This window comes from Sphaeramia orbicularis, chromosome 14, assembly GCF_902148855.1.
Source record: "Sphaeramia orbicularis chromosome 14, fSphaOr1.1, whole genome shotgun sequence".
Taxonomy (NCBI): domain Eukaryota; kingdom Metazoa; phylum Chordata; class Actinopteri; order Kurtiformes; family Apogonidae; genus Sphaeramia; species Sphaeramia orbicularis.
In genome coordinates this window covers 23051323-23067082 of record NC_043970.1, presented here as the reverse complement: position 1 = coordinate 23067082, position 15760 = coordinate 23051323, and the positions used below count along the sequence as shown (strand labels likewise).

The 15760-nt window shown below is 38.2% G+C and overlaps 1 protein-coding gene across 5 annotated transcripts in view; it reads left to right on the top strand.

Moving 5' to 3' along the window:
- gabra3 (gamma-aminobutyric acid type A receptor subunit alpha3) overlaps positions 1-15760 on the top strand; it is a 137330-nt gene that overhangs the window by 20490 nt on the left and 101080 nt on the right. Inside the window, exon 2 of one of the 5 annotated variants that reach the window (XM_030154005.1) lies at positions 4520-4618. The exons of the other annotated variants lie outside the window; for them this stretch is intronic. The gene's annotated coding sequence lies outside the window, so the exon portion shown is untranslated. The remainder of the gene's footprint in view (positions 1-4519; positions 4619-15760) is intronic. 5 annotated transcript variants of the gene reach the window in all.

Below are 15760 nucleotides of genomic sequence, written 5' to 3'. Positions count from 1 at the left end.
AGGACTACAAAATAGACACAAACTAGTTGATTAACCAGTGCAGCTAACAAAAGTTTAGTCCTGTTCAGCCTGGTACATCTGTTTATTCTCATCCATCTCTGTATCCTGCACAGGGACTTTATTTTAAGAGTATGAGGCCAAACACCACTTGGCTACAGAGGCAGTGTTGGGCCTACATTACTGCTGACTGAAACATCAAATATTTGGCTCTGCACACTAATTCATAACCGATTTATATTCTCTGCACATTCCAGTCTTGTTTAGCACCACTGCTAAAACTACTAAAACTGTCAGTTAAAAATGTCTTTAACTGAAACACAGATGCACAACAGTCAAAAACAAAATAAAAACTATGATAAACAATATAACACAAATTGCATAAAGTGAACCCATAAAGACCCAGTGCTATTGATGTGGCAGCTCCCAAATGATTTTTTTTAAGCGATTTATCACCATATATTCTAATATTATGATCAGTATTTTGCATTCATTAGTGAAAATCAGGTATTTTCCTGTATTTAATTTACTGATCATATAGATGTGCAGCGACTGCATCACTGCAGACGTACCGGTCGGTTGTGGTGAAGAAGGAGCTGAGCCGAGAGGCGAAGCTCTCGATTTACCGGTCAATCTACGTTCCTACCCTCACCTATGGTCATGAGCTTTGGGTCATGACCGAAAGGACAAGATCCTGGATACAAGCGGTCGAAATGAGTTTCCTCCGCAGGGTGGCTGGGCGCACCCTTAGGGATAGGGTGAGGAGCTCAGTCACCAGGGAGGAGCTCGGAGTAGAGCTGCTGCTCCTCCGCGTCGAGAGGGGCCAGCTGAGGTGGCTCGGGCATCTGTTTCGGATGCCTCCTGGACGCCTCCCTGGGGAGGTGTTCCGGGCATGTCCCGCCAGGAGGAGACCTCGGGGAAGACCCAGGACACGTTGGAGAGACTGTGTCTCTCGGCTGGCCTGGGAACGACTCGGGGTCCCCTCGGAAGAGCTGGAGGAGGTGTCTAGGGAGAGGGAAGTCTGGGCATCCCTGCTTAGACTGTTACCCCCACGACCCGGCCCCGGATAAGTGGAAGAAAATGGATGGATGGATGGATGGATGGATAGATGTTCATAAAAGTCCATAGTAAATTCAAAGGTTATTAGATCAAATCAGGAAAAAAAAAAAAAAATCAGGAAATTGTGATTTTTTTCAACAAAATATATCAATAACTGAACTTAAACCAGGTTTCTCCCTCCATTGTCACTGATGAAACTCCATGGATTTTACTGGTGAATCAGTGTTGTAGAAGATCATGGTGTTTCCATGTTCACTACGGAGCCTCTGGAAGTCCAAATGGGTCATATCTGATGACCAGGAAAAGACGACAAACTGTATTTTACAGCTTTACATTTATATATATTGATAGGATTAGTGGACCAATAGTTATTTAACTGTTTATACCAGTAACTGATTTTGGTCACCTGAGGATGTTTGGATCTTTATGGGTTAAATGCATATTTTTGTTTTTCCACCTTGATTTGCACTATGGTTAACTGCTTTGCCATCATGACAATAAAATGGCTTTGAGCAATGTAATATAAGATCTCTTGCATTTTTCAGCTTAACTGAAAATAACTTAATTTCTCAAACTAATAGTGAACACTTAAACACCTAGAACATTTTTTTCTACATGTAACCTCTCATAAGTAAGTCATCATTATTATTATTTCATCTTCTGCATTTTCCTGTGAAAAGCAGGTACTTCCCTGCATTTAATTCACTGATCATGTGGATGTTCAAAAAGCTCAGGGTAAATTCAAAGGTTTTTAGATGAGTGACTTTTTCAACAAAATACATCATTAACTGAATTAAAAACAAACATCTACAACCACTGTCATTTGGAAAACTACATGGATTTTATTGGCAGAAGATGATGGTGTTTCCACGTTCACTATGGAGCCTTTGAACTTCCCAATGTGTCATATCTGATGCTGCTGAAAAGCTGAGAAACTGCATTTTACCAGAATTATTTCAATGTATTGATAGGATTAGTGGTTGATCAGCAGATGCTTTTGGTCACAGGTGGCTGTTTAGGTCTTCAGGGGTTAAGAACCTGGAGAACTTTGAAATGATTGGTGTTTATTAACCCATAAAGACCCAGTACTACTTCTGTGGCAGTTCCCAAATGGATTTTTCTCTCTATTTAACCCTTCTTAAGGGATTTATCATGATTTTTGGAATATTATCTTCTGTATTTTAAGGTTCTATCAATGTAAATCATGCATTTTCCTATATTTAATTCACATTTATGTAGAAGTTGATTAAATTTCATAGTAAATTCAAAGGTCATTAAAACAAAACAGAGAAAAGTGAAGAAAAAATTACTTTGTCATCAAGACATCATTAACCAAGTGTGTCCATCCACTGTCATCTGTCAAACTCTACAGGGAGTATCAAAAAAAAAAAAAACTGTACATTTTGAAAACTTACCACATGAACCCTAACCCTAACTTGGCCTGTCCTCAGTGATATTTTCAGGCCTAAACAAGATGAATTAACTTTGAAAGGCAGCTGCCATGGGTAAAGAAATGACATTAACATGGTGGCCAAAGTGTTAATGCTGTAACCTGACAATTTTGTGGAAAATGAGATGGATGTCCATTGTCCCCTCCCATGACCTTTGATTGGATTTAAATCCCACCGCTACTTCCCGCAAACCGGTTTTAACTTGGATTGCGCAATTTGCCCCTGCTCACTCATGCATGAAAACCTGGGTCTGTAAATTTGGACAAACATCCACCAATCCCCTACCTACCGACGTCCATAATAAAAAAAATCCAAAAATTATCTAATGCGGAACTGGGGGTAATTTTTCAAAATGTATAGATTTTTTTTTGATACACCCTGTATGGGTTTTACCGATGAATCAATGTTGCAGAAGGTGATGGTGTTTTCACATTCACTACTGAGCCTCTGAACCTCCAAATGGGTCATACCTGATGACCATGAAAAGATAAAAAACTGCACTTTACATCAATTATTTACATGTAATTATAGGATTAGTGGATTAACAGGCATTAAACAGTTTCCATCAGTAGATGGTGTAGGCTGTTGGAGGCTGTCTGGGTCTTTATGGGTTAAGGTTATATATACAAGAACAGTATGTGATGGAACCATGACTCTTTTAGATACTCTAGTTTTACTTGAACTGCAATAAGAGCTAGAGTTCTGAAATTACACACTAAATGGCGGATGTGTCATTACAGCAGTATTGCTTAATAGCCACGGCTCCAGTGGTTTCTTTTTTTAATTTCTTAACTCGGTGTTAATCATTTCACATGCACCGTCTGGTGATATCAATACACTTTAAATACTAATGAGATGGAGTAGAGACACATGGTTAAAAGTCTAAGGAACAACTCCCATGTTCTCACACAGTGATTCATGGAGCATTAGATTGATGGCAGTGACATTGAAATCCCATCAGAGAATAAACAGCCCATCTCATGTTCTTTCACTGGTGCATCTCAACTTTCAGTGAAACCACAAGACTTAGGATGAAATGAAGACTGACAGATGTTTGCTCTTTGGCCCGATCTCTTCCTTTACCCCATTTCACCGGCTACTTTGGAGCGCTGTCTGACAGTTATAGCTGCTATAGCCTTGTGAATGGACTACACTATTAAAATATTAATGCAGTTACATTTTTCAGGCCTACTGCACCTAGAAAAGCTTTGATTTAAGTCGGGGTGTACTAGGTTAATGGCCCTGTAATTAAATGGCTCGCTCATTTTTCCCATATGGGACACTGTAACTCAAACCTGCAACTGATCATTTTCTTCTTTGTACCTTTGGTCAGACCTCCTGATCCGAACTGGAGATCAAGTAGACAATGGGTGCGGGTTATTTCTGCACCAAATTAGTGAAACCCACCTATCTGCTTTTAGTATTAACAATCTGCTGCAAGTCCTCTGCTGTTTATCAGACGTCTCGTACAGTAGAGTATATTAATGGCTCATTAGCGTAAGGTGTAGATGTCAGACTAGTTTGGTGGAGCGTTGGAAAAAAATATTTTGCACTGTGCATGAAAATCTCAATGTGAAAAAAAAGGGAGCAGCTCATTAACAAAACTAGACATTGTGGGAGATGAAGTGTCTAAAGAGTGGAGTTGCTGTTGCTTGAGGATTTGTGTTGAAATCTAGCTCATGTGTGTCTGTGTTTGCATATAACCAGCATAACAAACCAGCAAACAAACGTAAACATCTAAATCTAGTAGGTAAACTGGACCAGTGAGTAAGGCTTGGTGATAAAACAGGATCGCATTCAATTAATGGTGACAGCTTTTGACATTTCCACTCAATACGGATAGATCTAAGAGTCTGTCACACGGAAGAAATAGGCCAGGTGCCACATGTGGGTAGATTTTCTGCTTGACGAGTAAATCACAGGCAGTTTAACAGTGCACTGGCAGGTAAATGTTGGTGCCAAAGTAGTTATGTAAAAAAAAAAAAAAAAATATGTTTTTGTGTCATTTACAGACAAGCTGCTTCTGTTCCTGCTGGTGTAGACAGGAACACAGATGCATTCAGGGCACCTCGTAAACTCTGATATCTCCATTGTTTTGAGCAGGAAAGCAGGTAGGCGTGTATAGACAAAATGCTGCATTCATGTATACTATGTAAATTCAGAAATCTATACTCAGATGGCCACAAACATTGCATAAAAACAGAAAGGTTTGTGTTTGTTTCTTATTTTCCATCTAAACTTTGGAGCTTGGCATCTGTTTAGTCAGTTCTTTGTTTACTTCCAGGCATTATCAGGAGAATCTTCAAACTGCTCGTATTATCAAATTATATTATATATTGTGATAAATATTGATCCAATCAAAAAAATATATATATATTGTAATCCTATGTTTGCCATATTGCTCAGCCCTATGTAGAATTTATTAGATTTTGGTGTATTTATCTAAAGAATAAAAAATACACCTCATGAAGCGTTCCATCCATTATTAGAGGAGGGTATTGTTTTCCCCAGGCAGGGTTTGCATCCCATCTCCGGTGAGTTTCATTAGCAATATACTTTATTAGACACTAAAGTTGAATGAACAAATACATAACCTGTCTGTCTGCGCTAAGTGATTCCCTGTTCATAATTTACAGTGTCCTGGCTTGAATCCAGTGCTCCTTTGATAGAAATATTTGATAAAGCAGTGACTCAGCGTCTAACATGGCAGAGAACAGTGATGGATGTGTCCGCTCTGCTTCTTCAGACAGTTTGTTTGAGTACTTAATGTCATCATAAGGTTTAATTGACTTGTTTTCTTTTTATCCTCATTAGCATATTTCTTTTAAATGCAGTGTTTTTTTATTTTCCATGTAAATGTGCAAGATCACTGTAGTCCTGGACTTTTTTCTCACCATAAACTGAACAGATAGACATTTTCACACCATTGTCATATAGAACAGAGAGGCACAGGTATCACTAATAATGAGGCCTTTTTTCTATTAAGAAAGATGTGACAGTGAGCGACCACGACCTTAACGCTGAGCTGCTAAATGACATTCAGCCTTCGTTAATTTAGTTTCCCCAAGTGTCAGAATGACTTCTGTGAAAAAGGACAGTTGACATAAAATGATTTATTTCTTGTTATTACTGTATGTCCTCACACTTCACATTTTGATTAAAAACATGTGACCAAGCCTGAATGTAGAGTTAAACACTTTTCTCCTCAACAACAAGGAGGGATCTGTGGATAAGGATTTTTAGTAGCAGTTGTATATTTTGGAATAATTCAAGTTCTGTCCTGGTAAAGTTGATTAAAAACAGTGGAAACATGCGGGTCATTACATCGGTACATCCGCACCTCTCATTTATGCCAGACAGAAATAAAAGAAACAGAAAAACATGTCAGTGGAAACAGCTTTAGAATTCAGGCTACAGGCTTTGTTTTATCGTGTTTATTAAAATCTAGAAAATCTATACTAGCATCTAGTGCTGATCGACAGGTGCACTGGCAAAATGGTAGAAACTTGCAGCTCGTGCTCTACAATTTTCATTCTGGGAGCACAAGAATGTAGATATAAATAAACCTCTGACAGTTAATGTTGGACTCACAGGCTGTATGAAAGAGAAATTTCATGGTGAATTGAACTTCATATACCTGAACAGTTGAGTAGAAATGCAAGTGTGGTGATCATCATTCCTTCACCATCCTAGGTGTACATCATATTTACATTTGTAACAGACTGTTACCAGTAAAACCAATCTAACACAAGCTCAGCCATGAATATGATGCCACCTGACCCACTGTGGACTAAACCGGCCCTACAACTATAATACAAACTGGATTGTTCCAACAATTAGGCACCTGCCGGGTGGCTAAGAAGGGTTTAGGAAATTAATCAAATGAGCAATCTGAAAGTTAATCACGAAACAATTACTGCCATGCAAACAAGTGCAACATGCTGCTTCCCATGAATAATGTAGACATCCCCAGGGCCAATTAGTGTGGGTGCATCATCACTTCAAGTGTGATTTCTCAGGTGATAACTTGCCTGGCCTGATTTTTAGGGAATCTGATGGAATAATGCAGTTTTGCACTGGGCTCCATAAACATTAAGGACGACATGACCACTGTTCATTAGTCATTTCTTCTTTGAGGTTCTTATTGGGTCACACAGCATTTTACAGGCACTGCAGGTTTTCCTCTTCTTTGTTTTTAGCACGGTGTTGCATGCTTTATGCAGAGCATGTTGTGCCATGCCACTCAGTGTGTATTCCCATACCATCTGCTCAGCAGCCGGTTACTTTGCTGACATACTATTCCAGTTAGTGCTGGGCACTACGACTAAAAAATTGAATCACTGGATTCCATCAGTGAATCTGGCTGGTCTCATGGTATATAGATTTTATTTAGTTATTTATTCATTCATTTATATTCAATGTAATCCAACTGAATTCAATTCAGTAAGTTTTTTGGCAGGACTGGGCCCGGATATATATATATATATTTTTTAATGCTGTTTTTATGTTAGGAGTGCATAGAACATTAAAAATATTATTACAATCATTGTAATAATGAAGTCTTGATGCAAAATGCTGAAATGGATGAGGTAATCCATATGCATGAAACAGCTGCCGGATATTTTTTTCTGTGCAAACTGCTCTACAACTACATATTTTAAGGTAGTTTTATAAAATCAACTCACCTGAAGGTAATATCTGATATTATTTTAACAATAACAGGAATGTTAAATGGTATGGTTTGCTGTCAAACAAAGAGTTATAACTGTTGTTGCATCTATGGTGTCATCACAAATGAACAATTCATTGAGTACAGGAAATTAAAACTGGTTCGTTTAATTTATCTCCATATAAACCCAGCACTAACATCAGTTCCTGTAAGCAGAAGACCTGTATGAACCTCCCTGAGGGTTTTTTTTTTTCATGTCAGATCTTTAGTTATGTTATTGTATTGTACACAAAGTAGATATTCCTATTCTTACATTGATTTAACACTTAGGAACTGCACTTTTTCATGACTCACTCTGCTTTTCTGCACTGACCGAGTTCTTATCTCCTGTTTATGCCGGCTCAATACCTCTGGCACCTGGTAAAACTTGGTGGTAGGTGTTTTTCACAACATCTGCAGCAGTGTTGACTCACTGAGGTTAACCTGCTAACTGGTACCTCCATAAACACTGTTTTCCAGCAACATTCGAACACTTTTTTGTTTTGTTTTTTTTCTTTAAAGAAGGGAGTGTGGGGAAAAAAATACCTGCTTGTAAATTGGTTGCTTAGAGAGATGCAGGTCAGAGAGCTGCTGCTGTTTGTTCAGACCTCAACTCTCTTATGGGCACTGCCCTAAATTATTCTTTTCAAGCCATATGTTTTCACAACAAGGACTGCAGCCAAATGGAAATGTGCCATGACTGCTCGTCTAGAGTAACAGGTCAGTCTGTAGATGGCAGTACAGTTAATTAAAACCCCATTTCTGAATAGCTTCCCACTTTTGAGCCCAGTTCTACACATTAGAAAGCTGGTTTGGTTTTTACCCCGCCTAATGGATAAAGACTTTGTTCCAGCTGTAGTCCTAATCCATTGAGGAGCTGCAGAAGTTGTCACTGTCTGAACAGAGATATTAATTTCCTCTCCGTGTGGGGTCCCGCTCTGCCGGCCATGTAATACTATCAGCTTTGAGGGACTCTTGTCTGGTTAAGCCTTTAATAAATGTTATGTTTGACATCAATTTTCTTGCTTACAATTTTTGTAATGTGTGTCAACGGCACAATAAGGAAGATTTAGAATAAATACTGTTACGTAAATAAATAAGAAACATGGGAAATACTGCAGAACAGTTGGATTCAAGAAAGAATAAATATAGATACATTAACGCCTTATCCAACCTATTACAGATATTCTTCTAACTAGATACTCAACCTCTGTGCTTTAAAAAAAAAAATGTTCATATGACCTTAATTTGGCAAAATGTCTCTCCCTACAGAACACCACAAAAATGTCTACAAGCTGGTGCAAATGCTCGGACAAAGCAGATAATACTGGACATAGTAGACAAAGAGAATTAAATCTACATGGAGCTGAGCAGCAGCAACAAGTTCAGTTATAAACAAGAGTGAACTCTTATGTTAAGTGTTGGTTCAGGTTGTTGAAGTGTATTCTTTACATGATGTGGATTTGTCCATGACATCAGTGTGCCCTGTTCCAAGGTTATTATCATTAATGAAAACTGACGAAATGACGAAAACTAGAATTGTAAAAACATTTTCGTTAACTGAAATAAATAAAAACTATAATTAATAGAAAAAAATGATAACCAACTGAAACTGTATCGTGTGTTTACAAAATTAACTAAAACGTATAAAAATTATGGATAAAATTCCCTTCGTTTTTGTCTTTGTCAACGTCGGATTGATACGAAAGCGATTTATTTTGCTCTAGCAGTTTTAGCTAGCGGCACCATACGACACTTGACAGTCCAACACTTGTGGTCACTTGTCGTTTATAGTTGTCTTCTAGTCTCCACTCTACCTGGAAATTTGAATACGATGGCGAAGAAGAGAAAAGATATGACAAAACTAAAATGAAACTAAACTAAGCATTTACAAAAAAAATGAAAACTAATAAAAACTAGCAAACCTGCTCTAAAAACTAATTAAAACTATCTGAATAAGAGAAAGAAAAGTCAAAACTAAATAAATCTAAACTATAATGAAAAATCCAAAACTATTAGAATCTTGCTGTGTCCTAAAGGTATCCATGCTAACCTTGATTTACTGCAGGTCATGTTTCAGATGCAGCTTCATTACACAAAATGAGATTGATGAGATTTTAAATCTCTCCAACTTTTTGAAAAATCTTCTGTCATCTCAAATTTTTTGTGACTTAAAACTCGAAACACACAAATGTAGAGAGAAATATCTATTTATCTGAATATCTACATTGGTGTGGCTGGTGCACTAGTTACTGTTCCCTGCAGAACATCACAAACGTACTGTTTCATTTGAGAATTCTCTTTTTTATACTATATCTACAACATGTCGACATTGTGGATGAACTAAAAAGTTAGCTGATGAGGACAGACACCCGAATGTATAGAGAACAAGTGGTGCCAATCACAACAAACCCCACCCCTAACATGTATTATAGCTTATTTTGGCATCGATCCAGCTGTTGTCATTATGTCTATGTGTGTGCTGATGTCAACATATCAATTGCCACTATATAAGTGCTAAGTTTGAAGTAAATTGAAATGAAATTGATTTTATAGACATTTGAAATTTTGTCCATTATAAGTAAATGGAAGAAGAAAAAAGATTTTAAAAAATTCATAAAAAATTTGAACTTTTCCCAAAGTGTAATGACATCTATTCTGTGTAACTGGCAATCTATAAACCCAATTTGGTATGAATTCAACCAATAGTTTTTGCTGCTACAGTGTTAAGAAAGAAAGAAAGAGAGAAAGAAAGGGAGAAAGAAAGAAAGAAAGAAACTGTACCAAAAACAATACCCCTGGCCTCCCCTCCCCTTCCATATCTGCATTAGTGTGGCTGGTACCTGACTATTCTTTTTTCTCATCTGATCATGAAGAAAAACCTTTAATATTCTTACTCAATGTAGGCGTAAAGAAGATTATAATAATGTATTATTCAAGTAACAATTTAGCTTTTATATTAGCAGAGAATTACTTGATCTTGACACAGTTTAACTCTAATCATAGTTCCACTTCTCTCAACTATAATGACATAAAACTCCAGGTTTCCCATTAAAAAGGCCTAGCTTATTTCTGTTTTATTACTTTTTAGTCTTTTCAATGTAAAACAGTCCTTTCTCAGTTATAAATACAAAGCTCTATAAACTTGAAAGGATTTGTAGAATGTGAAGTTCAAACAGTAAGATGCTTCACTTCAGGTGTTGAGCTGCACACATTGTAATAAGGCCTGAGGTAATACATGTGCACAGGTGGTGAGAGCAAGAGGAGGTATTGCTTCACCAATAATCGTTGATGAACTCTGACAGATTTCACCTAGAAGGCATGCCCCCCCTGTCCCTCGTTTAACAGCTGCCTTCTAGTTTTTCTTTTTTTTTTTTTTTTTGTCGGGCTGCAGTGAGTTGTATGCAGATCTGGAGTAGCTGGTGTTCTCCATGTGTAATTGCAACAGTCACACTAATTTCAATGATTATATTTATCTGATTAAGTGTTTTTTCCTCCCAGCAGTTTCATTAATGCATTTTTGGGTCTGATTACATGTGAGATTTCAGTATGTAAGAACAGTTACAGCACACTACAGGTTAATTCATGCAAACTGTAAGAACTAACTGTGACCTGTCAGTTTCTATTGAAAAAACTTTAAATAAGAGTACGCTCCATGTAAAATATGGGGCTTTTTTAATCTACAGGGCTATTGTGTCAATATCGCTCATTAGACTGTGTGGAGTTTAGTGTCTGGGAATATACTGGAGTCATTTCTATGTACGCTTGTCAAATTTTGATAAATGAATATCACATACTGCATATTCAGCAATATCCATAGAGAATTACACAGCTTTACCGTGTGCATGCAGTCGTGCGCACTGAGGTAAGCATTATAGATCGCCGCCATTTTCAATTTGACAGGTGAGAACTGTTGATGGCTTACAAAAAAATTGGATCAAAGTGTTGGCCAAATCGGCTTTATTCACACACTGGGCATACTGTTACATCCCTCTGTAAAAGAGGGTGTATAAATGGGTTGAAATGTATCACACAGTCCAGGAAGCCGAATGAGACGAGGCCATTCCCTTTGCAGCAAGTCGTCATGATTTTATGGAAGTCAAGGTGACACCCAACATTACAGTACCTGCAGGCACTTACAGGAATTTGCACTTTTCTGCTGTTTCTGTTGTTTTATCATTTGTCTGCGGTGTGCTGTTGCTAAGCTGTGAAAAAGCTGAAACCCCTAAAAGCCTCGTCTTGTCAAATACCCAGTTCTTTTCACTGTCACATGCGCTGTATTGTCACCACACCCAGGACACATTCTCGCGTTTGCAGTTTACATTTTTTACTTTCAAAAGTGGTTTGAGCTCCATCTGAACATCAAAATACAAATGTTTAAGGGCTGTGACAGTGTTTTGCTTTTAACCACTTTGGCCTCATTTTGGTAAACCAGATTCCCTCTCTACTGTCATGTAAATTTAAGCACACCGCTTGAAAAGTCCAAATCTGTCTCTGTAAAAGTAACTCCATCTGCTATATTTTTTTAATGAATTTGCTTATGCTAATAAACGTGTTTGCACTGCACAGATGTCATGCTGTTTCTTGCCCCTGTATCAAAAGAGAGTAAGCCTTTTTCTTTTTTACTACAGATCTTGGCTAAACCAGCAAGTGTTAGCCTCCTGCCAAGTTTCACACTAATGAAAACATTTATCAGGTCACTTCAACTTGAATTCAGAGGGGATTAAATATGTTAAGCTCCGATGAAACTGGACGTTTTGGCCACGTTCATAGTATAGTTTTATTGTCCCTTTCAGCACCTGTGAACAGTATATTTAAGCTGCACATTAGTCAGCCAAGCCTTGGCACAGAAAGACAGAAATGACAGCATGAAATTTATCTCTCTTCTGCCCTCAAAACAGTGACAGAGGCTTGTTGTCATGTGGTGCTGTGTGTATAATGGATCCCCTGTATTCTCATTACATGTCTGTGAGGGACAAACCCAAATCGTGACAAATTATCGTTGCTGTAACATAATAGTGAAGGGTCCCGGTGGAAGCAGTTTCGCCCTCCAGCCCAATACATTGATCATTTGGCAGGGTAATGATCATAATGCTGCATATGCCCACAGTCCCAAACAGAGAGAAGGATGTTCCTCACTCGTTAGATTCCACCTGTATGGCGCGCACCTGCTGCAATTCTGAATATGACGGTTTAGTTTCTGATGCTACCGCTGATCGATCTTGCCTAAACCATAAAAATCTTACAATGTTATGTGTGTCAGATTTGACGGCCTCCCTTATCCCTCTACAACAAAAGAATGCTGAGGATAATAACAGCTTTTCAGACGAACTGAAGAAAACAAAAACACGTATTATGACAAGACATCTTTGTTTATGTTGCGCATTTAACACATCGTCGCCCAAAGCACTGAACGTCTGAATAATTTAACACAATCGAAACACACTCGGAACAGGCTAAAAACAATATATTAGAGCAGATCAAAACAAATAAAACTGTTAAACGGGCTAAAAATTCAGTTAAGCGTTTATACATTTAAAAAAAGTAAAAGCGAGTTCAAAGCAACGTATGATAATCTACAGGGAGGATTATAAAATAAACACAGAACAGCAAAGCAAAAGTGGAAGCCTTGAGAGCCAGTCTAGTTCTTGGAACAAGGAGCTACTGGTCAACTGCCTCAGGTTGGATATACTTTATGTCTGCACAAGGTCAGATATAGATAGGCCGGAGCTACACCACTGAGGCACTTGTACACAAACAATGCATCTTTAAAATCACTGCAGTATTGAACTGGTAGCAAGTGCAACAATGCTTGAATAAGGGGAATGTTTTTGTGCTTGTTACAACCTTGAAATAACTGCAAGATCTATTCAACAATTACAATCATTCATCCTTGAAGTGATAGAAGTGAGTTCGTTTTTATTACCTCCGCCAAGGAGGTTATGTTTTTGTCGGTGTTGGTTTGTCTGTCTGTTTGTTTGTTTGTCTGTCCGTGTGCAAGATACCTCAAAAAGTTGTGGACGGATTTGGATGAAAATTTCAGGAAATGTTGATACTGGCACAAGGAACAAATGATTACATTTTGGTGGTGATCGGGGGTGGGGGGGGGCACTGATCTGCCTTGGCGAAGGTCTGCACTCTATGAGTGCTTTTCTAGAAAAGAGAGCGCAGACCTCCGCCAAGGCAGATCAGTGGCCCCCCCACCCCCGATCACCACCAAAATTTCTTTTCTTTTTTTTTCTTTTCTTTATTTCATTTTTTTCATGAAAAAAAAATGAAAAAAACATCACCACCAAAATCTAATAATTTGTTCCTTGTGCCAGTATCAACATTTCCTGAAATTTTCATCCAAATCCATCCAAAACTTTTTGAGTTATCTTGCACACAAACAGACAGACAAACATCGGGGGGCGGGGGCACTGATCTGCCTTGGCGGAGGTCTGTGCTCTCTGAGTGCTTCTAGTTTGAAAGGTTAAAAGTAGTGCTAAAGATGCCAGTGTATTGGTTTGCAGAGATATGCACGGAGTCTATTGAAACCACCAGTCCCTTGGATTTATGTGACCACTAGAGGAAGTATGTAGTCACTCTATTGGTTTCCCATGGTGACTGTCATATGACCTTTGACTAAAGCGTAAGAAAGTGGCAAGATGGAAGGAGAGCTGTTAAGAAACAAGTTTTAGAGTCAAAGAAATGGACAGTGGTGGATTTTCACCACTGGACACAGCTCTAAAAGAAAATAATGAAGTTTGATGCTGAAATTGCAGAGTTTCTTCTACATGGGTGAGTTGATGTTTTAATCTCATGAAGGTGTAAAGTTATTCTGTGACATTATTATCTTTATCTTTGGTGGTTGACCCACAGTTCAGACTAAACTGTAATCATTTTGACCTTGTTTGGACGATTTCAAACTGACCTTTAATGCAGCTAGTGACAACTCAAACCATACAGAAGATGGAGGCAATGGATTGTGGTTTTACTGTGAGTGTTTCTAAACAGAGCTAAGCTAACAGTGCTATAATGTAAACTATCTGCTGATCTTCAGCATGTTAAGATTATAAGATACAGTGCTATTTTTACAGACTGTCACCATAACTAGCTATGAGTTGTAGTTTGAAGAAGAAAACTTGATGATACCATAATACACATGTGTTTAAAGAATAAGCTTCATACTTTAATCAGATTCAGAATACTTAAATAATCCCAGAGGAAATCGTTTGGTCAGAGTTGTTCCATAGCACTGATTCTTTGGTGGGTTTGGTAGTCATAAGTGTGTACTGGTAGATGACAACCCCCTGCTGTTGAGTTTGGAATATCAATACTACATAGAACCCCTTTAGGCTCATTTATGCTCACTTTACATACATAATCTGTATGTCCGTTTGTAACGTTGTCATACGTCACTGCTTTCATACTCCTGTGCGTCGGAATGAGCGTTTCTCAGTGGACACCACTCTTAATTACCATAGTGGCCGAATACCATGAAGAGGAGTAAAGTTTTTTGAGAAGAAGACGAATAAAGTCAATAATAACAAGCATGGCGATGACAGAGGAGGTTTTACTAAAGTGGATACTAATGTTAATATTGAAAAGTGTAATAGAAAAGTGCTGCTATTTATGGAAATTATTCTGTTCAAATCTCAACACTGCCTCCATGGTTCCCAGTGGTACTGCTCCATATCTGGGTACATATCTGCAAGCTACTGGAAAAAAAACATAATTACGTATGTGATGTATAGACAGAATGCTCCACCCATATCCATCTGTGTCTTTAATGTAGAGCATAAATGAGCCCTTTAACTGACAAAAGCTGCCTTTTGCAAGTGCTTTAATCTGCAAATCTATTTTCAAAGAAGAGCCATAAAATAACACCAACATTTCCTGCATGTGTTTTGCAGGTGCCAGAAATTTTCCTCAGAGGACAATGAATATCTGCACCAAGAAATATATCTGGCCAGACAGTATATCGAAAATCTATGACGTGTTGCTCAATATTGTGGCTATGATGACGTGCAATAAACAAACCAAACATGAGGTCACCACTGAACTGACACCAATTAATCTCTGTATAGGTGATGGTTGGCTGGGGCTTCATCTGATTGGTCAAATGGTGTGAACGCATGACCTGTGTTTCCAGGGCTGCTTCTGATAGGTCAAAGGAGCCATATGGGAGGTCATTCCTGCCAGATTCCATTAGGTTCTATATTAAATCTACTATTGTCAGGTCCGCTGAGAGTAAACTGCTTTTGCTCATTACAGTACTCTGATCGCTGCACCTGATTCAGTTGAACAGGAAAGCTATTTTAGCTGAAATGTAACCTTCACTGGTGTTTTCATGCATCCTTGTATCCCTCTTGTTGCTATAGACGAAAACATGATGAATGACCAAGGTATGACTCATCCTGGCTCCTTGTATGTCTGTAAACAGTCCATTGAAAACATTCTCAAGACTGGACCAGAATGGAAGACCAATAGACTTAAAAACAATATGTTCCAATATGTTCCAGACTTTGAACTTATCAGCTGGCAATAAACACTGCATGTCTAG